Below are 22,095 nucleotides of genomic sequence, written 5' to 3'. Positions count from 1 at the left end.
GGCTGAGGCAGGGACGTCCCAGAGCACAGGGCACAGGATTATGTCCAAACAGCTCTGGAATATCCCGAGTGAGGGAGACTCTACACCTTCTCCGGGCAATCTGCCTCCCCTGCACCACTCCAGGAGCTCCGTGTCCCTCCTGAACCGAGGAGCACACAAGGTGTGTGTGTCCACACTTTAATACCGGCATTGTGCCATTCGTGAGGAGCCTCACCCGGGTCTCCACAGGTCTGAAAGGGCCATAAACACATTATTAAAGTGTTTTTTATTTACGACCCTTTTTTTCCTGCCATACCCGCATCGCACCAGCCCCGCGGTTTGCACGCGGTTTTTTAACACCATTCTCAGCTACTGGAGAGCTCTGTATTTCTTTATCAGTAGTAACCTGGGAAATTCAAATGCTAATGGGGAAATCATCCGCTTGGTGGCACTGCAAAAATGGGGACGGAGTTTAGAGGAAAAAAAAAAAAAAGTGGAAACGAGAAACTGCTGAGCAGCAGGAGCGGTGGTCAGCGGCAGGACAGCCCTGCCCTTCCAGCAGCCTGAAAATGCGGGATCCCCTCTGGCGTTACACAAATATATCAGTTATTTAGTATATAAATACGATTTTAAGACAGTAATAAATGGATTAAGCACCACAGTAAGAGCACAGAGCTGTTCTCCACGGCAAAGATCAGAGTGAGTTCCCAGAGCAGTCCGAGAAGAGTCACCCCCTGTTTCTGCACAAAGGTTACAGCAAAGGTCACAAATATTGACCATCCAGCCTAATCCTACGGTCATTTATTTGCTAGAGGTAATAAAAGACCAGCATGGAGGTTATTGAGTGCTGCCAAAGTGGTGGTTTGAAAAAGATCCAATTAAACAGAACCACAGGAGCTCAGATCTGTGGAGTGTAGAGTCCGATCCGATGCAGTCCTCGGTGCTTGCTGATTTTTCTTTCTCCACTTTTTCTCTTTTGACAGTGGAATTTGAGGACATTCAGCAATTCTACCTTGTATAGTCCAATGATGTCAGCCATGCTGAAACACAAGTTTTAGGGAGAAAGTGAGTATAGGACTGTCATCATTTCAACCAAAAATCGGGTTTTTTTCTTACTGCATACCTGAATATGCTGAAACAATATTTATTTGCTCCTTGGAGCATCTGGACTGGCACCTTTGCTCATTTCCACCCTTGTGGGTGTCGATACAGAATTTAGGAAGTTTTGCTACAGCCTGTGTTTAATCTCAGGAGCTCAAGTAACAGCAGGAGTGATAACACAGCCATGAGTCCTTGAGGAAGCCTAGTACCTGCCCTGGGTGTGCTGTGCACCTACAGGTGTCACCTGAGCCAGGTAGGTTACAGCCAGAATGGGTTTCCTTAACGTGCTGCAGAGACACCTTCCACTGACAATATTTAGGTCACCACAAGGGCCTCAGTGTGTTTGAATAATGCCAGGATTTTAAAGTGTTGCAATGTCACTTCAGATAAAACACACTGATCAGGTGTTTTCCAGCCACATTCCTGATTGCTACTGGTTTTATTGTGCTAAGAGAAATATTGTGTTAAGAGGAATAAACATATTGCCATTTAATTAAAATAAACAAGGGATATGAATTTCTAAATTCATTATCCTGTGCAGATATTAGCCAAGCCTGAAAAGGTAAACTCCTTATTCTTATACAGACCTGATGATTTTATGATAATATCCCATTTTAGCCATAGAGCTTTGAGAACCAATTTGAATTTCTTTATTTCTTGGCAATATAAATGTCATTACCCTGTACATTTTGTACTGAGGAGCTCATTATGTGGCAATCTGCTAACTTGCTCTTTCTGCTCTTCATTCCTTCACATGGAATGCTGTTCTTTGTGAAGGTGATTCTCCCCACCCCTGCACAAATGAAGAACAATATGGAGTATAGGGAAATTCATCCTCAAATTTAGCCCTGAATAATTTTCTGATCATGCTTTTGGTGAAAGTACAGGTAAATAGAATTATAGAGCTGTACTCCACAGCCACTTGCATGCAGTCACAGAAAATCTTCTGTAGGCAAAATATGACACTGCAGAGGGCACAGGTTGCCAAATGCAATTGATAACCTCACAATCAAGTATTGAACAGCAAATTCATTATGATGCATTGGCTGCTGTTCCCACTTCTGCTCAGGCTTTTCATCTGAAGTGGTTGCTAGTTTAAAAACCAGAACAAGTTCTAGGAGCTGAAAATAGAAGTGAAATTCCTGTCTTTGAGCAGCTAGGGAACACAGTTAAGCCTCTTGCTCTGTTCTGTGAGGTTTATTTTGCTCTGCAGCCCATTTTTTTACCAGGAATGGGTGGAAGCCACCCCCCAGTGGCTCAGCCTCTGACCTGGGAGGAGGGCCTGGTCCAAGCAGGTAGAGAGAGATGTTTGAGCTCTCACCTGGGAGAGCCTGGACAGTGTCTTCCCTTTCCTGGGTGTTTAACCACCACTCAGATCAGCACATACAACAAATAACATCAAATGCAACCTTGACACCCACGGTGCTAAACAGAAATTGTTATTGCTCCAATCCTTCAAAGAGCACAGATTCCTAAACCCCAATGTGTGGGCCTGGGATCCTGAGCTGATGGAAACACCTGCACTGGCTGTACAAAGGGACTTTAATCCAGCCTTTATTTGATGTTTCCTTCTCCCTGGTCTCTGCTCCCAGGTGGGAGTTTCCACTTGCCCTTGGGAAGTCTCTCTCTGGGCTATAAATAGAAGGATGAGGTACCTGACTCTGGAGATTCTGTTGCACTCTGGCAGCTGATACCCAAAAGCTGGATGTTGTAGCACATTTATAAGCTCCTGGCTTTCACAAAAATGCAAACTAGCAATGTCAGCATGCAAAGTGCAGTTGGGAACACAGCCTGAGTGGTTTTATCTCAGCATATCTGTACATCCTCTGTTATTTTGGGGTGTTTACACCTAATGTTCCCTGCTGCTACAGATTTCACTCACAAATCTGCTCCAGCACTGCAGGTGAAATCGTCCTCAGCTGGCTTCTTTCTTCAAAGCCCAAGGCCACATTCTTAAGGATATCACACTTCCTTCCAGACTCAACCCTTCTTACTTTTCTTCCATGGAAAAGAGGGGAGTGGGAATTAACCCCAGAAGAAATGCTGGATTCAACCATAAGCCAACCATAAGCTGAGTTGAGACCAGACCTTTTCTTGTTTGCAGAGACTTTGAGTGGGTTGCTTTGGGGAAATTGTGTTTTTATCCCCTTGAGCAAAAGCAGATGAAGAAACCACTCAATGGGGTGGGATTAAATGAAGTCTCAGCAGCTGGTAGTAGGTTTCTGAGTTAGCCAAGACCATTACATTTTCCTCTGGAATGAGCATCCTTGCACCTACTTGCACAATATTTTCAGATTTTTTTGTTTGGTTGGTTGTTGGTTTTTTTTTTTTTTTTTTTTAATTTTGGCCGAAAACCTGTATCTTTTTTTGGCATGTGCCTCCGTTGTGTCTCCATTGCCCAAGAGCAGAACACCTCCTGTGGAAACTGCATGGAACTGCTGGAGTTGTGTTTCTTGGTTAAAATTAATACAGCCAGTAAGGGACAGTTTCTTCTCTTGGTTTAGGGAGTAGGACACAAAGCTGTGAGGAATATGACTACTAATTAAGATGGAAACAATAATAGAGCTGTAAGGATTTGGTAATCCTCTTTGCTCTGACAGAGTTAAACTTCTCCAGGTCTCTGATAAGATAGGACTGGTTTTCTTTATCTATTGTTTTTCTAATGTTCAAGGCTACTGAAATGCAGAAAGGGCCAGATGGCCATTTAAGCTAAACAATGTGCAAAATCTTTCTTATATTATCACTAAATGCCCCGAGGGTGTGGGAGGAGAAAGGTTGTTTAATCATTAGAAGTCACTTAGCAGCAAATGGCAGTTCATTGTCTTTATCAATTTACAACAAGAGATTGGGGCCATATCTTTGTGGGGCCTTTTTCTAATATGACAGGGCACATATTTCATTCCCCTTTAGGTCAGCTGGGCATATCTTGCATCTCACTGCATGTCACTAAACTGTGGGGCTGTGCTAGTAAACAGGGTTTTTTCCATATGCATTTGGTCCTATACCAAAATACAGGTTTTTTTTCCCCCTGGAACACAGGAAACTACTGTGTCAGCAGCAGCAGCTAAATCCCGTTGTTGTTCTGTGGTTTGTTACAGCTCAGAGGAGAAAGTACTGGAGGGGTGAGAACAGTGTAGGGTGTTTCTGTCCTGATCTAATATTTGACCTTCAGCAATTCAACTTACCTCTATCTTCCCTCCCTACCATCGATTTGTATATAGCAGCCATAATCAACAGGGATTTTCAAGGACTTTGGGAGGTTCATCTCAGCTATCTGAGCCACCGTGTAAATGTGATGTGGGTAATTGGCTAACTGGCTGTGCCCCCCGCCAGCACTGTCATGGTGTGTGTGCTGACACACTCACGCTGCTTTTGGCATTGACAACAGTCTCCAGGGTCTCCTCTCAGTAGTGTACAGAGTTAAGTAGTGCTGCCTCCCGGTCAGGGAATTACAGAGTCAGAGAATATCCTGAGTGGAAAGGAACCTGCAAGGTTCACCCAGTCCAGCTCCTGGCCCTGCACGGACACCCCAGCGATCCCCCCGTGCCTGAGAGCGCTTCCAAACGCTTCTCGAGCTCTGGCACCCTGGGAGCTGTGACCATTCCCTGGGGAGCCTGGGCAGTGCCCAGCACCCTCTGGGGGAAGAACATTTCCTGATACCCAACCTAAACAACCTCGGAACAGCTTCCTGCTGTTCCTGGGTGGGAAGAAACCAGGCCTTTTCAGTTTGCTGCCTGCTTCCTTCTAAGTGCAAACGATTTGCCAAAATCTTTTAAGGGGAAGGGAAGCTCCTTCTTGTAGAAACCCTTTTGTGTTCAAACTGCCATCTGATGCCACCACTTAATTCCCCTTTTCCCAATGCCTTCCCTTTGTGTTTCTCTCTTGTTCTCAATACCTTTGGTTTCGGGGGATTTCTCCAGTGCCCTTCTCTTTCTCCCTGCAGGCTGAGACTTCCTGAGCACTAGCACAGAGAAGATGGCTGGGGTGACACTTGTGTGACAAACCACTGCTGTGGATACATCTGCAGCAGGAACAGCAGCTCATGTTTTCCTCTGCCAAGGACAGATGACAGCAAAGGGTATTTAGTGATTGTGCTGGCGAGGAAACGTTGGCACAACAAGCTGGCAAGGTTCCAGCAGGTAGGACACTCCCAGTGACCTCCCTGCAGCTCTTTTGGAATGGACTGCCCAGGGAGATGGTGGAGTCACCATCCCTGCAGGTATTTAAGGAAAAATTAGACGTGGCACTCAGTGCCATAATCTGGTTGACAAGGTGATGTTCAGTCATGGGTTGGACTCGATGATCTCAGAGGTGGTTTCCAGCCTAATTGATTCTGTGATTCTTCTGGCTCTGCAGTCGGGAGTTCGGTAGGTTTCAAAGCCGGGAGGTTTATCGAACGACTTCTTGGCCTCCCCTAGAGGACCTTACAGATTTTAAGCCCGTTATCACCAGACTAAATCCACCGATAAGATGCCTGTGCCCCGCAGCGGGCTGGGAACTGGCACCCCCGTGGCTTCCAGTGCCACGTTGGTCGCTAACCCTCGTCGGTGAGCTGCAAGCCCGGCACACCGAGGAGAGCGGGGTCGCCAGCGCCGGGGGCTGCCTCGCAACTCGCTGGCCTCCAACAGGCACTTGCGAGGAGCCCGGGAAGCGCCCCGAGCCGAGCCCCCGGTGCCTGGCGCGGCGGGGCGGCCGGTGCCTGGCGCGGCGCGGGGGCGGCTCCGCGTCCCGCCCCGCTCCGCCCCGGATTGGCGCGGCCGCCCGGCTCCTCCCGCCGCCGCCGGGCGCAGGGGGGATCCGGCCGAGCCGAGCCGAGCCGAGCCTGGCGGCTCCGCCACGGCCCGTCCTCCGGCCCCGCTCCAGGTAGGTCCCGCGGGCGCGGCAGGGCCGGGTGGGCGCTGGGTTCGGCGCGGTGCGGGCAGGTGGGCGGCGAGCGGCCAGCGGGGCCCGCCCGCAGCGCCCGCGCTCCGCCGGCCATGGCGGCTGCGGGGCCGCCGAGGGGCCGCTGCCTCCCGCAGGACGGGGCCGCGCCGAGGGCACCGCGCTCCGCTTGCCTTTATTTTATCCTCTCGCTTTATTCAGTCCTCGCTGCCCCCCCCCCAGCGCCCGCTCCCGGCCTCCCGGGCCAGGTTTGCGGTGCTCCCTCCCCGGCTGCGCTGCCGCCGCTCTCCCTGCCGGCGGTTCGGGCAGCGGCAGCCCGGGAGCGGTGCCGTGCCCCCCGCGCCGTGCGGGGCGCGGAGCATCCCCGCTCCCGCGGTTGCGTAACGCGCCCGTCCCACGCGTGCCTGGAGATACCGACCCCCCCTGCTTTCTGCGGGTCAGCCTTTTCGCCGACCTTCTTTGAAAAGCAAACCCCCTCCCAAACCGCGTGTTTTTTTCCCCCAAAATTTTGGTCTCCTGAGTTGCGGTCACTTCCTGGTCATGTTTTTTTTCTGCACGGCTTTCCCCGTGGTTCATACATCGATCTGCCGCCCTTCAGAACGGAGGGGTTGTGAACTCGCTAAACATAAACAGTGATCCGAAAAGAGCTTTAATGGTTATTAGATATAGCGATAATTCTTGAATAACGCCTTCACATGGGGATGGCGTAAGAACCTAAGGAAAGGTTAAGAGTACAATTACAGTGGAAGTGATTTCTTCTCGGAATTACTTCCTCCAAGGCCTTACTCGAAACAATAAGCGTAGCTTTTAATTTCTTCAGTAAACCGAGATTATTGAATTGTGCCATGCGGCTCCCAGTTGGAAAAAATCTGCTTGGATCAGCCGGACAAGTGGGTCTAATACTGGTCCTGCGATGTGCTTCGTACAACGCCCATCAGCCGCGTGTGTCTCTGCTGTGTTTTTAAATACCCGGCTTGGATGGGGCTGTGAAGCTCAGCCCCAGCAGCCCGGAGCTGTTGTGGGCTGTAAAAACCCGTGTAGAACTCCAGGGCTGGCCCTGCCCTGCTGGGCGCTGTCCTGGCCGTGCCACCAGGTTTGGTGGCTGGAGATATCCAGGGGAGCCGTGAACAGGCGAACGTGCGGCGCAGGCTCCAGCCGAGAGTCTTAATGAGTGTTTGCGTAGTGCTTCGTGTTTTCTCGGATGAAAGGTTTTACATAATTGGCCATTATAATTGTCTGTCACCCCTAGAGAGGAGCCAAAAAAACCTCCTAAAAAACAAGCGTGGATGTAGGTAGTTGTCTTAAAAATCTACAGAGCCTGTGGGTTGTGAATGCTGATACTGCTCGATGTGGAGACAGCAAAATGACTGAGTGAAAAAAAAGAATTAATGTAATTCTGTCCTCCTTTCGAGCCATTTGATCAGCATCATTGGGACAAACGACATCCTGCTTGTTCTTTGCTACCCAGAAGAATTCTTAGTGTGACTCTGGTTCTACCGGTGTTAATGTTGGGTTTTTATTTTTTTTTCCCCCCTTGAAATCTTAACTGGAAGCCTTTTACAGTGTTTTGATTCCTTTTTAATAAATGGCTAATCCCTTGCTGCAGGGGATGGGAGTGTTTTGAACGCAGCATTTTTGGGTCCTGAGGGGAGGGGGAAGGGAGCGCCTTGTGCTGCTTTCCAGCCGCCTTCCCCCAGCCGGAGTGAAAGGGCCTTATTGACTGATTTTGAAGGTAACCTGCCCAATTCTCCTCTTACATGCTGAAACCCATAAATTTGCTGTAGCACAGAGCCTTTGAGGGGAAGAAATGGAATGTCAAGGAGCCTGGGCTTCATCACGAGCAGCCTGGTAACAAAGGCACTGTCTGTTAATTGCATCGTGCTTATCAAAATCTCCCCTCCTAATGACAAAGTAACAATTTAATAGGTGTGAAAAAGTTGTGGGATTTGATTTAATACTACTGTCTTAAAATCATCCTGCATGCTCAGTATGACTAAGTTGTCGCTTTCATATTTAATTGGGGAGCAAGCAGAGGCTGAGGAGAAAGCTGGGGTTGTTTCACTTGCACTAAATGCTCCTTAAAATCTTTTCTCCATTTGGAGAAGGATTGTGAGTGGCTTGTTAAGTGCTAAGCAGCAGCTGAGTGACTTAAAGGTTATAAAACATCTTCCTGTGTCTCTTAAATTTGGAAGTTCATTTTGAAGCTTGTGCTGCGGGTGTTTATCACAGCGTTCCAGGCTGGTCTGCAGCTCCTATGGCAGGCAGGACTGTGGTTTTGGGCTGTGGAGGTGCCAGGTTAGGTTTGGGTGATGTGAAGGTGGGCACTGTGTGATGGATTCAGGGGAATAACACTCCCTGAGGTTCCAGGTGTCAACTCCATCACGATGTGCTATTTTCACTTCTCGGTGCCCTGTAGCATAACCAAACCAGCATTTTGGTACAATCCTCACACAGAGGTTGTTGTATTCCCAGCAGACAGGGCATATTTCAATATTCCTGTTGCAGGTTTGATACCAGGTCTCAGAGAAGAGAGCAGCTTTTCTTGGACCTGATGGTTGAGCCTATAAAGAAAACTCAGGACTGATCCTAAACCTATCATGGAAGATAATATAGACTTGGAAGCATCTTTCTTGCCTTTGTCTGCTGGGATTTTTTTGTCTCTTGTGGATTATTTGGTCATTGGATTTATCACTGAATGTTCCTATCCATAGATTTGAGCTTTTGAAGGAAATACTGGTTTAGGGCAAGTTATGGGTTAGTGATCCTCTTCCCAGCTCTGTAAGCTCTGCAGGAAGGAGGGCACAGGAATGCTGCTTTGGTATGTCTGGCTGCTCCATTTTTATTTGTACCATATTTTACTGACTTTGTTTTCTAAGCTATTTTGATTCTATTAACTTATTAAACTTAGAGTCTATTAAAGTCAGTGTGACAGTCTTTCTTTAATGTAGGAATGTTGTCCTTTTTTCACCCCTAGAATATGAAACAGTAATTGTCCATAGTTCAGATTCTGCCTGCAATTGTGGGATTTGTGTTTGGAATTCACACTGTAGTTGTGGATTTAGTGTTTACTCCCCAAATAACTATTTTTTTTTTCCTTGTTGTGGAAGGGAATATCTGCTGTATCACTTGCTAATCCTGCTGTTGCAGTTTTATGCCCAGAGCATAACTGGAGCTGTATTTACCACTACAGGCATGGTGGTTGGTTTATTTAACTATTTTGAGTATCAAACACAAAGAAGTTGCTGCAGGATGAGCATCAATGGTACCATGACCTGGCTCTCCAAATTTGGGTGTCTGCAGCGTCATTGCAATGGGTGTCAGGGAGAGATGGATTAAATTTAGCTCGGGTGTGCCCCAACATGTTGCAGCTGCTCCTCCTGTTGCAGTACAGGGCTAATAGGAATGTTTACATAGATCACCTTCCTACACATCCCAGGTTCAACCACCTCTTTGGTAGCAAGTTGCTGCTGGGCAGCCACATGACTGCTTAAAGCTGTTTGGAGAGTAGAAATACACTACAGAGGGACGCATAAGTGGCTGTTAATGAAGTGCCATCTTTAAAATTAAAAAAAAAAAAATAGAAATGGCTGACTGGTATCTTGGGGTGCAGAAAATAGTGCTGGGTGGTTTTTTTCTGTATGATTAAAAAATAATCCTGCTTTAGAAGCTGCTCTGTCTGCAGTTCTCAGTGAAGTGATGGCATTTGGGTAGCAGGGAGGCAGAAATCCTGCCAGTTAAAATCTTGCTGTCCTAAAGTGCCATTCTGTGCAGTGCTTGGAAGCTGATATACAGTGTTCTTCTGCCTTGCAGCAAAACAACTAGTGATTAAAAATTCAGTAGATGCTGTGGTTCACTTAACTACTTGTTCTTGCATCATTCAGGTCATATCACACAATTAATGTTGCTAATGTTCAATCTAGGTTTTTTTTTTTGCTCTAAGAATGGAAATTATCTGAACTACCATGGGATTTACAGAACTGTTTTGGCAGGAATTGGGCTATGCAAAGTAAGTTATTCAGGACTGTTTTTGCCCTTCCCCTAACTTGGAGAATCTTCTTTTGATTTCAGAAATATTATTTGTTCATGCCAGACAGGGCTGTAATTTCTGCAGCTTTTCTGACTTTAAAAATCAAAGTGTTTTCTTTTGATTGCTTTGAGATAAATGAGACTCCCTAGATGAGAAGGAAGAGGGGGAGAGCACCATAGGTGTAAGTGCTTGCTTTCTTACTTAAACTCTGTGTTTCATTTGGCCACAGAAGTATTTTTGTAAGAGAATTCTCATTTTGTTGCGGGCAGGATTTCTACTGCTTTCAGTACATCCACTTTTAACTTGCACAGTTTTGGTTAATAGTATTCAATCCAGGGTGTCACTTACTTGACTTTGAAATTAGCAATAAACTTCACCTTCCCCTCCCTATGTTTGTTTAATTATGTAAGTTTTGGGTTCTAGAAATCCTTTCTGGGCTGCCTGAAAGTAATATTCATGTAGGAAGAGACTTGGAGTTTGTTTTTACTTCTTTTACCAGTTTTCTGCTTGGAAGCTGATGTTTAGGAAGAGGCTTATCCACTCTCTGTGGTCAGTGCAGTAACTTGGTTTTGGTTGCCCTCCCTGCACCTTCTCTGCTGCACTGGGAGATGCCCCTGGGTGGTGCCCCCTAAACTGGATGGGTGTGTTGATATGAGCCTTCATGGCTTGTGCTGTGCTAAGATAAAAATGCAGCTTGAAAACAGAAAAATTGCTGGGTCTTTCAGTGTCTTTGAGAGGAACTTGCAGTGGTGGGGCAGCTCTGGGCTGCAGAGCTTGAGAAATTAAATTGGGGATATGAAACACAGGTGGAGTATTTTGGTCAAGGGCACACACAGGGTTCAGCCCTTGCTGGAGAGCTGCAGGCTGAGGGGGAGGTTGTGTCTTTTTAAGTGTGAAGTAAGGGGCAAATCCATACTAAGGATAGAAAAGGTGAATTTGTATCACACAGTGTATGATGGGTATAACTATGAGCCAGGTTTTGGAGATGCAGTGAGCAAACCCAGGAGCCTTTGCTGACACATGTTGTTTGGACTTGCAGTTTGGGTGACTTTTTGTGATCTGTCAATTAGCACATCAAGAGGATGTATTTTTAGTCAAGGCAGACATTTTTATTTGGAAAAACCTGTTTGGACTATTAACTCTAAATGTACTTTGAGAGAACTTGTCTCAAGCAAGTTGTCAGCAATCAGTTTGAAAAATGAAGTCTTAAATATGTAAACCCTCCCCCAGCCTCTTCAGTGTCCTGTTCAGAATGATGGAAGAGAAGGATTCAGGCTGGTTTTTGCATATTCCTGCTTCCATGAATGCACATATCCAATGTGCTGTACTTGCAGAATTGATATGCAGGATAATATGTTTAATCTTCAAATTGCAAAAAAATAGCTTCACACATAGCTAATTCCATCTGCTGGAGAAATAAGAGTGAGGCTAACTTCATCACTTATTTGGGACCTGCTTTATGCTGTGCTAATTACTATGTATGAACTTTGCAAATTTGCATAATATTTTGGCAAACCTAAGTGGCAGCCATTTAATTTAGAATTTTTATTAACTTTAAACATCCCTAGCAACTCCTAAGCTACTTGTGGTTCATTTTGTGGTTTTGGTGTTTTACAGGGTTTGATTTTGAAAGCTTCAGTAGCTTCTTTTTTCTTTTCCTTGCAATGACTTTATATAAGCAACAGCAGCTTGCTGTCGTTTCCAGTAACTTTCAACCTGCAGTGTGACACAGAATTCCTTCTGTCATTCAGATAAGAAAAGTGTTGAAGCTAAGTTCTTGTAAAAAAAAATTCTAAAAAAGTAAAATTAGAAGGTAGGTTTGGTTGCTCTTCTACAGTGTGAGAAGAACACTTGAAATATTTTAAGAGTAGATGCATTTCCAAAAGTAACCTTGGGGAAACTGGGGCATGTCAAGTCTGGTCCTAATTCTGGTAAAAGCTGGTCTTATGATGTGAATTTTTAAGCTCCAAACAGTTTGGATGTAAATTAATCGTTGCAGATAGCTACTAAATGTTCTTTCTTACTCAAAGGCTGTATTTTGACACATTTTCAGCTTCCCAAGGTGTCTAGCCATACCTTTTCCACTTGGTTTGCTTTTGTTTTTGTGTCCTGCACCTTTCACTGATTTTGCTGGTTGGTAGTCAGTGGAGGCAGATAATCTGTAAAATACTGAAGCAGTTGGAATTTTATAGCAAAAAATACTGTCTGCTTTATTGGAATGCTGTCATTTGGAGTCAGCTGTTACATGCTGATTTTCTTTTGGAGGCAATAGACTGGATTAATTTTAAAATTTGAGTTATTCATGCCCACTTTCTGTCTCAGTACCATCAGAAACTTCCTGTGTTGCTTTATGCAGTTGCACTCCTGAGTCTTTGTCCCTCTTTTCTCATCCCTCTTGCTCCATTGGCCACTTAAAAATGCAGTTTTTTCCTTGAGATGAACAGGGTTATATTGCCAGACTCTAATTCCTCTCTAATTGGCAGAAAGCCAAGCATAAAATCTTCTTCATAAGTCACCCTAGAGGTTTCTTTGTATGTACTATTATTTTCTTTGCGTGCTAACATTACTGAAAATACTTTTTCTTTTTTTCTTTTTTCCCTCCCCCCAAGTCTAGACCAGGCATAATTATGTTCGTGTGTATGTGTAGGCTTGGGTGTTGCCCAGCGAGCAATTTGAACTCCTTGGGCAGTTTAAGACCAAAATTTTTTGTAGCATCAAAGGCAGCACTATCCCTTCTGCATCTAGGGAGGTGAAGTAATTTTCTGGTGTATCTGAACTTCAAAGACAAGCTCGTGGCTTGTGCCTGTGGTCTGGCTTTCTGAGATGTGTCATACTGCAGGCTATATTTTAAAAAAAAAGAGTTTGGACCCTGGGTTCAAGCAGGACTTGTACATCAGTGATAGTGGCTCCTGTTGGATTGTGGATTATGTTCATGTGCTTCCAGTTCTTTTTTCATTTATGGAACTCTTCATTGAGGTTTTTGTTCTGAGCCTCACCTTTATTACAAAGTCTAAAAATCCTTTCCATCATGAAGCCTTTGCTCTTATGTTGGGCCTCTTAATGTTTTTATGTCTTCAGAGCTCTTGTGCTTCTTCCCACCCTGACTCTTGAAGTTGAGACAAGCTCCCTATAAATGTACATGCAAAACTGACTCTTTTTTTCTCCTGCTAAAAGGCAGCTCTTGCTTTGCCATGACTTTTGCTGTGTGATTTTTTTCCTATTAATTTCCCTTCCTGACCTCCTGTCCTGGTGCTGGGGAGAGCAATGAGGGCATGCAAGGCATGGAACCTTGAGACAAATCTCAGACACCTGGTAAGGAAATTCTAAAAAAAACCCCCACCCTTAAGGAAATCTCATTGCCTGAAAATGGGTTTATACACCTCAATTTAACCATGAGGGCACCTGCCAGCAGGTGTGGCACAGACTGCTTTTTTTTTTGTATTTTTTCCACTTAATTTCCTCTCTTAAAAAAGGATGACAATCTACCATTTTTTAAAAATGAGGTAACTTTATCTTAATAAAACAGATGAATGAAGTGATGCAAAGAGTGCTTGTTTTTGTGGCTAAAATCTCTGTGTATCTGCTGCTGCTTCTGAAACTGGGGCTGTGGGAGGATTACTGATACCAACGAATCCATCTTCCATGGTGTTAAGAAAAAAAAAAAAATCCCTGTACTTCTCTTAAAATGGTTTTTTTTAGATGCAGTAGGACTGCAGATGTAGTCATATTAAAATATGAATCAACTCACTTCGAGTTGGTCTCGCAGCAGAAGGAGTTGGAGACGTGACTTTGGTACAAGTTCCTGGGAATTCTCTTTTTAGTGCAGCTTTGGAGCCTGTGCTGTGGATGGGAGCCCAGAGCAGTCTGAGTCATGCTTCCTCCATGGAGAGGACATGGGATGCCACCAGCAGTGGACTAAACCAGTTTTCCTAATGATTGCTTTGTTCAGCTTTAGCTACTTATGGGGTTGTTAAGATGGTGTCAGCTGATGTGTCAGCTGGAGGCCATGGGGTAAATTGTAGGATAAAGAGCAGTAGTTTACATGCCTTTGTAGCAAATGTCTCTGCACCCTCTTCTTGCCTTAAAAGGCTTTTTTGTTGTTGTTTTTTAGGCCTTTTTCCTTGTTTGGATCAGTAGATGTATGGAGCAAGGAAAGGGTTTTGTATGGATTTTGTGAGGTTCACACTGCTTCATCCCTGACCTGAGTCCAACAAAGTGAAGGCACCAATGCAGGGATGGCACAGGCAGAACTTAGGAAAATGTCGAGAAACAATTAGAATGAAAATTCACTCAATTGAGTGAATTCACTGAGTGAAAATTGTTGCATCTCTAGTGGACCTATACAGAACAAGTTTGTTGATGTTGCTTTAATGTTGTCTGTAAGGTTATTTTAATTGAATATTTATATTTTTACTTTATTTTAAGGTTTTGGGGGATTATCCCCTAGGTCTCCCCTGTGCTCCTTGGGTCACAGATAGTGATTTTACTGGGATACATGTAAGGCAAAGGCTGCTGAGAGAAGCCTTGTCTTTAATTAGACCAACGGGTATCACTGGGGTGGAGGGGAAGAGATGAGTGAGCTTTTGAGCCTGAATAAATGTCAGATTGTATTTTCTCAGAGTTGCAGTTTGGAATCAGGGATTCACTGAGTTTCATTTAGCTGTGGGCTGTCTGGGGCCTTTTTGCATCTTCCATCTCTTAGCTGCAGTTATGGCAAAGCTGCATATACCACTTTACAGACACAGCTCTTTAGGGGAAGGAAGAGTAAATGACCCAGGTAAAATGAGCCAGGCTGGAGTCAGTAAAACTACCCAGAGTGCCAGTAAGTGATACCTGTGTCCTGAGTTTAATACATTCCCTTCCCAGTGGTCATTCCCAGGAGGATCACTGAGGGATGCTTTAACCTAAAGCTACTAGGAACAGCAGTGCTTTTTTTTTTTTTTTTTTTATCTCCCCTCTCAAAAGTGGTTTGCTTTTACTAAAATAACTAAATGCAGGCATGTTAAGCTTAATATATATGTGTGTGGGTACCTGAGAAAGCATCCCATTAGGTAACCCTGTAACTTTCTCCTGGGGAGATGCTGAGAATATCACCTTTGCTGCCAGTCAGGGCCAAGCCAGGCTTGTTAGCAGCTTGTAAGTGACAGCCCTACTTTGCTTTGTGGGTATTTTAAGTGATGAGGGTAGCAGAGCTCTAGGGAGAGGTGATAACGTCTGTGCTGGTTTTCTTCTTGATAGGGGGGTGGCGGAGGAGGAGGAGATAGGACTAATTGCATACCTTCCAATTCCAGTTACTTCATTACAGAATAATCATCGGAGCAGCCCTGCAATCTGCTCTGATAGCAGATAAGTGGCGTGGCTCACAGCACTTCAATCTAAACAAAACTTAAGTGCTTTTTCCTTTTTCCCTGGAGTGAAACTGTAATTTCGTTATGTGAATGTTAGCCAGGACAAAGTTGTTTTTGCAGCTGTCATGATGATTCTCTGGGCTTTGTGTTAGAGGTATGTCCCCAGTGTATGTAGCAAAAATATCCTAAAATACTGCATTCCCTTACCTGGAAGCTTCAGTTGAAGGCTCTCCAAATGTTTGCCAGGTGAAGATCTGTTTAGCTTTGACGTTAGATGTCTCAGAGGATTTAGATATAAACCAGTGAAGGTTTGGATTATATTCCTTTCCATAGCAATACATGTTAATTAGCTTTTCTGTCTGCATTAGGCCCTGAAATAGTCAAGTGAAAGAGCCTGAGCACATCTCTGCTGCTTCAGAATACAAGTCCCTGTGGTGAGGGTGGTCACGTTGAAGCATTGCCTTATTTTGGTTTTCTGGTGTAGAAATGGTGTTAAATGCAACCCCTGTGATGCAAAAGAGAGTTATCAGGCAGAGCTTGGGAGGGAGATTTTGCCTTTCTTTGAGATGGGGTAAAAGTGAATTTGTACTCCAGGCTGAACCTTGGGAAATCATAAGATCCCAGAATGTTTAGGTTGGGAGGGACCTTCAATCCCCATCTCGTTCCAGCCCCCTCCCATGGGCAGGGTCACCTTTCACTATCCCAAGTTGCTCCATATCTCTTCCAAGCTGTCTTTGGGCACTTCCAGGGATCTGGGGGCAGCCACAGCTTCTCTGGACACCCTAAAATACCTGGAACTGCTGCTGATGACTTTAAGGTACCAATTTAAGGTCACAAGAGCACCCCAGACAAGTGCCTGGACTTTGCACAGTGCAGTACTGGCCAAACCTTAAACTCTTTTCAGGCTCATTTTTTCTGGACTGCCACAGAACCATTAAATCTGATCCATTCCTAAAAAGACAGCTGACTGTGCAATCTGAGCCACATAAAATTCTTTGTCTCTGCTTTGGACTTGAATGGAAAAGTAGTTTGTTTTGCCATTAAATTGACCTCAACTGTCGCTGCCCCAGAGGGGGTCTGTTCTTGCAGGCTCTGCTTGGCTGGGAGGCAGAGTGTGCTTGGCTCTCCCTGTGTTTTGCTGCAAGCCTGCTAACTCACTCCAGGACAAGGGGAGGATGGTAATGCTGTAAGGCAGGTATTTGTTAGCAGGTTAAATGTTTTGGGAAAGAAGATGTAATATGCTTTGTAAAAATTAATAGTATTGTAAGTTCAGGCTTGGTTGTGTTGGTTGTAGCTTGGTTAATAGGGTTGGTGGGAATAAACAAGGTGAACTGATGTGAATTTCAAATGAACAAAGAGTACAAGGCCCCCTTAACTGAGGCTTACATTTTTAGGGGGAAAAGCCCAAACACTTTGCAAACCAACCTGTGCATTGTGTACTGGATTGAATCCATGCTTTGATAACAGCAGTGTGACTTATTTAATGAGATCAACTGCATCACGTTCTATTTTAAGAAAGGGATATCTTCTTTTTTAAAAAGAGATATTTATTTATTCATATTGGGGAAAAATACATTTTTCCTGAGTCTGTAGTTGATCAGACTCCTACATCCCTTTCCAGCCAGTGATGTTGCAGGGACAGGAGGCTGGAAGGTTGGATTGGGTATTGCCTAGATAAAAATGAGGAGTGTTTGAGGTGTCCAAACTTCAAGCCTGGAGTGTTACCTGGCAGGGCTGCTGACCCCCACCTGCTGGGGATGTTGACTCAGTGCTCTTTGCTCATGGTTTGTTCAGGAGAAGGTTTTAGGATGTGAATCTCATGTGGGAGCACAGGTGCCACGTTGCCTTTTTAAGAGGTTGGGCGGCTTGACTTTGTAGGGAAAAGAAGCCAAAAAATGGGCTGTGATATTTTTCATGCTGGCCAAGCTGCTCCAAAGATAATCCAGGTGGAAAGGGACACACCTATCACAGGAGGTTCAGCTGGGTAGTCAGGAAGCATCAGCAAAGCACAGCTCCTTCCTTTGGGTGGCCAAAGTTCCTCCACCTGTAAACACCATCACATACACCCACCCTTGGCTCTTCTCTGGCTTCTGTTTGCCTTTTAATGGTCACAGAATGCCTTGGTGCTTCCTTCCTGTCTTCCTGGTGTTTGGCTCTGGGGTTTGATGGTCCCTCTGATGTTGGAATCAGTGCATGGGAGCAGGTGGGTGCTTGGTGAATGTCCATGGGATTACACTGGTGTGTTTATGACCTGGGATGGCTGCACTGGGACTTCTCACATGCTTCCATACCCAGTACTTATTTACCATCCATCTTCACTGCAGAAAATGAATTGAAGGCAAATTGTTACTGGAGACTTTTCTAGGGAAATAGTTTTTAACGAGTACCTGAAGGGCCACAATTCTATGGATTTTGTGTAGTGTCATGTAGCTGTGAGCAGGTTTTTCTTATTGCAGAAGCTGGATTGATTCCTTGGGCTGGATAGCATCTGATTTTTATATGAGGGAGGGGAAAAAGCTGTCTGACTTTAATCTGAATTTACTAGGTACTTAATAAGAAAGACCTCTGCCCTGAGTGGCTTGCTCAGCCTATGTTATGTTGCAGCAGCTCCATGGAGATGAAGCCTGCTGGCTTTATTTTGCTCTGAAATCCATTTGGCTCAAAGTTACTTCCAGAATCTCATCATCCTCCCTGGTACTTCAGACTTGTGGCTGGATAACCTGCTGAGTGTTAAGGGTTGTGGCAAAGCCTGGATGCTTTGGTGGCTGGGAGGTGACACCGGCATGTGGAACTTGTCCTTCAGGTGACAGGCAGAGGCACATTTTTGAGAGCTGTATGCTTCTGCCTGTCTCATCCCTTTATAATCTGCAATTAATATTTAAAGGTAGAGGGATTGAAGCTGTTTTCTGTGTAGTTGTGGTCCAGGGGAGCAGTTGGTTGTCCTGGTGTTTGGCCCTGGAGCTGCCTTGGTGGCCGATTGCGTAAGCGAGCGAGTGAAGGTATTTGCAGCAGTCACTTGGAAACTGGAGTAATTCAAATCTCAATCAAGCTCAGGCTCAAACAGGTTGTGGAATTTATTTATACAACACCGGTGGGGTGTGTGACGCTGCAGAGCCAAACAAACAGTGGCTCTCAGCCCCGAGGCTTGTGCTGGGTATTAGATAAGGGATGGGGTAATTACAGCCAGGGACATGGGTGGAGGGATTAGAAATGGGTGAGGGCTACATCCGTGTGGAGAACGCAAATTGTGCCTCGTTAATGGCACTGTTAAGAAACTCTGGGTGCGTCTGGGGTTGTGGGAAGGCTGGAGGTCAGCTCTGCAGAAGGAAGTGTTGACTGAGCTGTTGGAGACGCGTGGATGAATAAGGGAAAGCGGAAGGAGGCAAAATGAAACCGGGGAGGGGCTGGGTTACACTGAGTGCAGCAGCACTGGCACTCCAGGGGCTTGAGGAGTCTGGGTGTAGAGCAGCCACTGAGAATCCACACCCAGATCCCAAAACATGTGTGCCTGATGGAAGCAGAGGAGCAGGTAAAGAAAGGGGCCCACTGTGGTTTCTGGGCGCTTTGCGGTCCCTCCTCTCTGCTATCTCTGCTCCCTGGGCTGCTCTCGTGGTGCCAAATTGGCTTCTGCCCAGCCACCTGTAGTTTTGCTGGGCTGTTTTTGGGGTGTATTCCATCAGTCAGCAATGAAGACCTTGAATTGGTGGTTCTCCATGTCAGCAATGCATGGGCTGTTTCCATGTGCCCTTTGCTCTGGCCAAACGGGATCTTTCAGGTTTTAGAGCTGAGTAGTGGGTTGTTAACACCGTTACTGTGTCACTAATTTCCTTTTTCCTTCCCTTTTGCTCTTCAGAAATGCCATTCTCGTGAGTGTGCAAGGAACCTACAGAACTGTAATGTCTAACCCTACATGGAATAGCAACTCTTGGCAGGTACCAGCCTTTTTTAAACTACATGGCTTTGTTACAGTTTGGGTTAATGCTGTGCTGATCTTTGCTTCAAAGCTTGAAATTGAAGAACTGTGTCTTATGTAATGCTGTCCCATAGAAAGGGCTGACAGTGCAGTGATCCTCCAGTCTCTGATTTCCAGAAAAACTGGGTGCAACCCAACACTTGGTTTGGGGTGCTGAAGGGCCATCCCTGTTTCTGTGTGGATGGTGTCTTTAGGTAGCTCTGGTGTTGCCTTAGGAACAGATGGTGGTTTCTATTCAGAGACCTGAACTAAGCTTTCTTCATACTTGGTGGCCATCCTTAAAAACATATTGTCCTTCTTTTTAGTGATGCATGATGGTTTGTCTGTTTCTTCAATTCATTGACCTTCTGGATTGTCTTTCTTGAGGCTTCTAGGCATATTTATGAAGAATATTATGATGAAGTGCAGTTACACTTTAACATTTAGATGGAAATGTCTTGGCTGTTCATGCTGCATTAACCAGCTCTCAGGCGTTGGCTTGTTCCGCTGTCTGATCCCGCAGTGATGCCATAATACTGAATTTTGGACTGCCCTGTGCATTGCCATGGCAACAGACTGATGTCACACGCTCAAGGACATGACTTCAGTGCACGATCATGCAGAGGCACAATCAGATTTTGTGGAGGAGAAAGCTGACTAATGCACATCTCAAAAGCAAACAAGGGGAATGCAGGTTACAGCTGACCAACCAAGGTGCCTCACTGAGAAAATTCCCCATTTAGAGGAGGGGCTGATCCTGTCTCTAAGACAGGAACAATTGTCCTGATGAGCTTCTCTTCACCATGGAGAAGCAGATGAATTGCAGGTCTCCTTTATCTTTAAAACAGGTGGTGGAACAGATCATTGTTGCTGTGGTGGGGAAATGATTTCTGCTTTCAGAGTTTTGAGCGGACGCTGCTTTGTTTTAATTTTAAAGAACCTCTCAGTGGTCTTGTAAGCACCCTGAGAACACTTTAACTTGCTTAATGTTGTTCAAACAGTTTAATTGGTTTTCCAAAGCTTTTATTTTATCCGTACCATTGGAAGGTGAAAGGGGAACTCTGCATCTGCATTATGATCACATTTTCCTATATCCTATTAGCAGATTCCAAGATTGTTTAATGTGATCTCCACCCATTTCATTTGGCTGCAACCTTTGCTCCCATGAAAACAAGGCTGATTGTTCTGAATTGCTGTGTGTATGTGCTTTGGCACGGCATGAAGGTACCTATAATAACACAACCATTGTCTGGAAAAAAAGGCAGTTTGCAGTAATAACTACAAATAAAAGGGTGCAGTCCAGGGGCAAGACAGATAATGGTCATTTTCCCACCCATTGCACAGGGCAGATTCTCAAACATGGTCACCCCTCAGCATGACAGGGCTGTGGGCTTTAGCCTGGGATGTGAATATTGGGAATAAGGGGCTGAAATATTTGCACGTTGTTCCAAGTTTCTCTTTCCTGGCCGTGGTTCCACTGCTCATATCTACGGATGGGGAGACTGAATGACTTTTGCACAATGCAGTGTTTTATTTGCATGCTGTGAGCAGTTTAACAAGTGTGTGTGTGTGCTAAATGAAGCATTCCCACTTTCAGTGAGCAGCTGACGCACCCTTAAAAAAAAAAAAAATTAAAAAAAGTTCCTTTAGGTTGAACAGTGGGGTTTTGAGGGGTGACATTGTGCTGTGTGCTCGAGCGGATGGTGGGTTGTGCCAAGCCTGAATGTTAACTAGAAATGCTGTGAGATGCAGCAAATAACCAAGTCACACTCCTTGGTGCTAAAGTAATTTTTGCTCATCTCTGCACTTCATGGCATAAAAGCTGTTACAGTGCAAGATTTGAAAGTAACATAATTGTTTTAAATGCACAGTGTCACAGGAATTGAGGATATTTAACAGAAACTGGCATTTCTTGCAGCAGTTTGGTTGCCTCCCAGGACAGGAAACTGTAGAGTGTTAAAAAAGAGTCAGGGAAGGAGTTTAACAACCCTCTCTGTAAATCATGATGCTTGAATTCAGACCCTGGCCTTGAGCTGAAAGGACTGGAAGCTCTGCAAGACCCAGTGATTCAAGCTGCTCTGCAGAGAACAAGAAGACAATGGGGATGGACTATCAAGAAGGCAGGCTTGCTGAAAAGAGAGGCTTTGTGATATAGTCAAGGGGAAGGAAGTCTGGAGAACTCAGAAAAGGAACAGATGTTTTTGGTGGTGGGGAAAAACTTAACTATCCCTTTAGTTTGCTCTTGCAGCAGAGCCAGCAGGAGGAACTTGATACCAAACAAAAGTAGGCACACCCAGGATTTAGCAGAGGGATCCTGGAAAGCTGAAAATCTGTGCTTTGGTGCTTTTCTGTTTGACAAATACTTTATACAGTGGCATCTGGCAGATATAATGGGATATGTGTGTGCAGAGGTGTGTGTAAAACAGCTCCAAGGTGTCGATGCTTCTCTTTATCAGCAATAAAAGAATTATTGATATATGAAGTGATACTCAAAGTGGGGAGCCAAGAGAGATGCTGTTCCCTGAGAAGGAAATAATGACAGAAGATACATTAAAAAAGAGGGTGAGGTTTTTTTTATAGGGTGTGTTTATGGATGGTGATGACTTGAAGTGTGATAGAACAGTTTGTTGATCCTGTATATCAAAGTACTGGTGGCAATGATTTTTCAAGCTGTTGAAACTTGCATCCACAAAAAAAAAATATATATATCTATTTTGTTCTTTCTAATAGGTTAATCCACTTAATTGCCTGTGAAATCAACCTGGGGGAATTTTCCCATCTGTAGGTGATGCACAACCTCTTTGCTG

At 45.0% G+C, this 22,095-nt stretch overlaps 1 protein-coding gene across 4 annotated transcripts in view; it reads left to right on the top strand.

Moving 5' to 3' along the window:
• Positions 1-5,790: 5,790 nt before the first annotated feature.
• FBXO34 (F-box protein 34) overlaps positions 5,791-22,095 on the top strand; it is a 38,940-nt gene continuing 22,635 nt past the window's right edge. For 2 of the 4 annotated variants that reach the window (XM_079307718.1, XM_079307719.1), the window contains exons 1-2: positions 5,803-5,943; positions 19,190-19,268. The gene's annotated coding sequence lies outside the window, so the exon portion shown is untranslated. Of the gene's footprint in view, positions 5,944-19,189; positions 19,269-22,095 lie in introns of all 4 variants that reach the window. The other 2 variants (XM_079307717.1, XM_079307720.1) reach the window with 2 other exon arrangements.

Source organism: Erithacus rubecula (assembly GCF_903797595.1).
Source record: "Erithacus rubecula genome assembly, chromosome: 6".
NCBI lineage: Eukaryota > Metazoa > Chordata > Aves > Passeriformes > Muscicapidae > Erithacus > Erithacus rubecula.
This window is presented reverse-complemented; position numbering and strand designations above follow the sequence as displayed.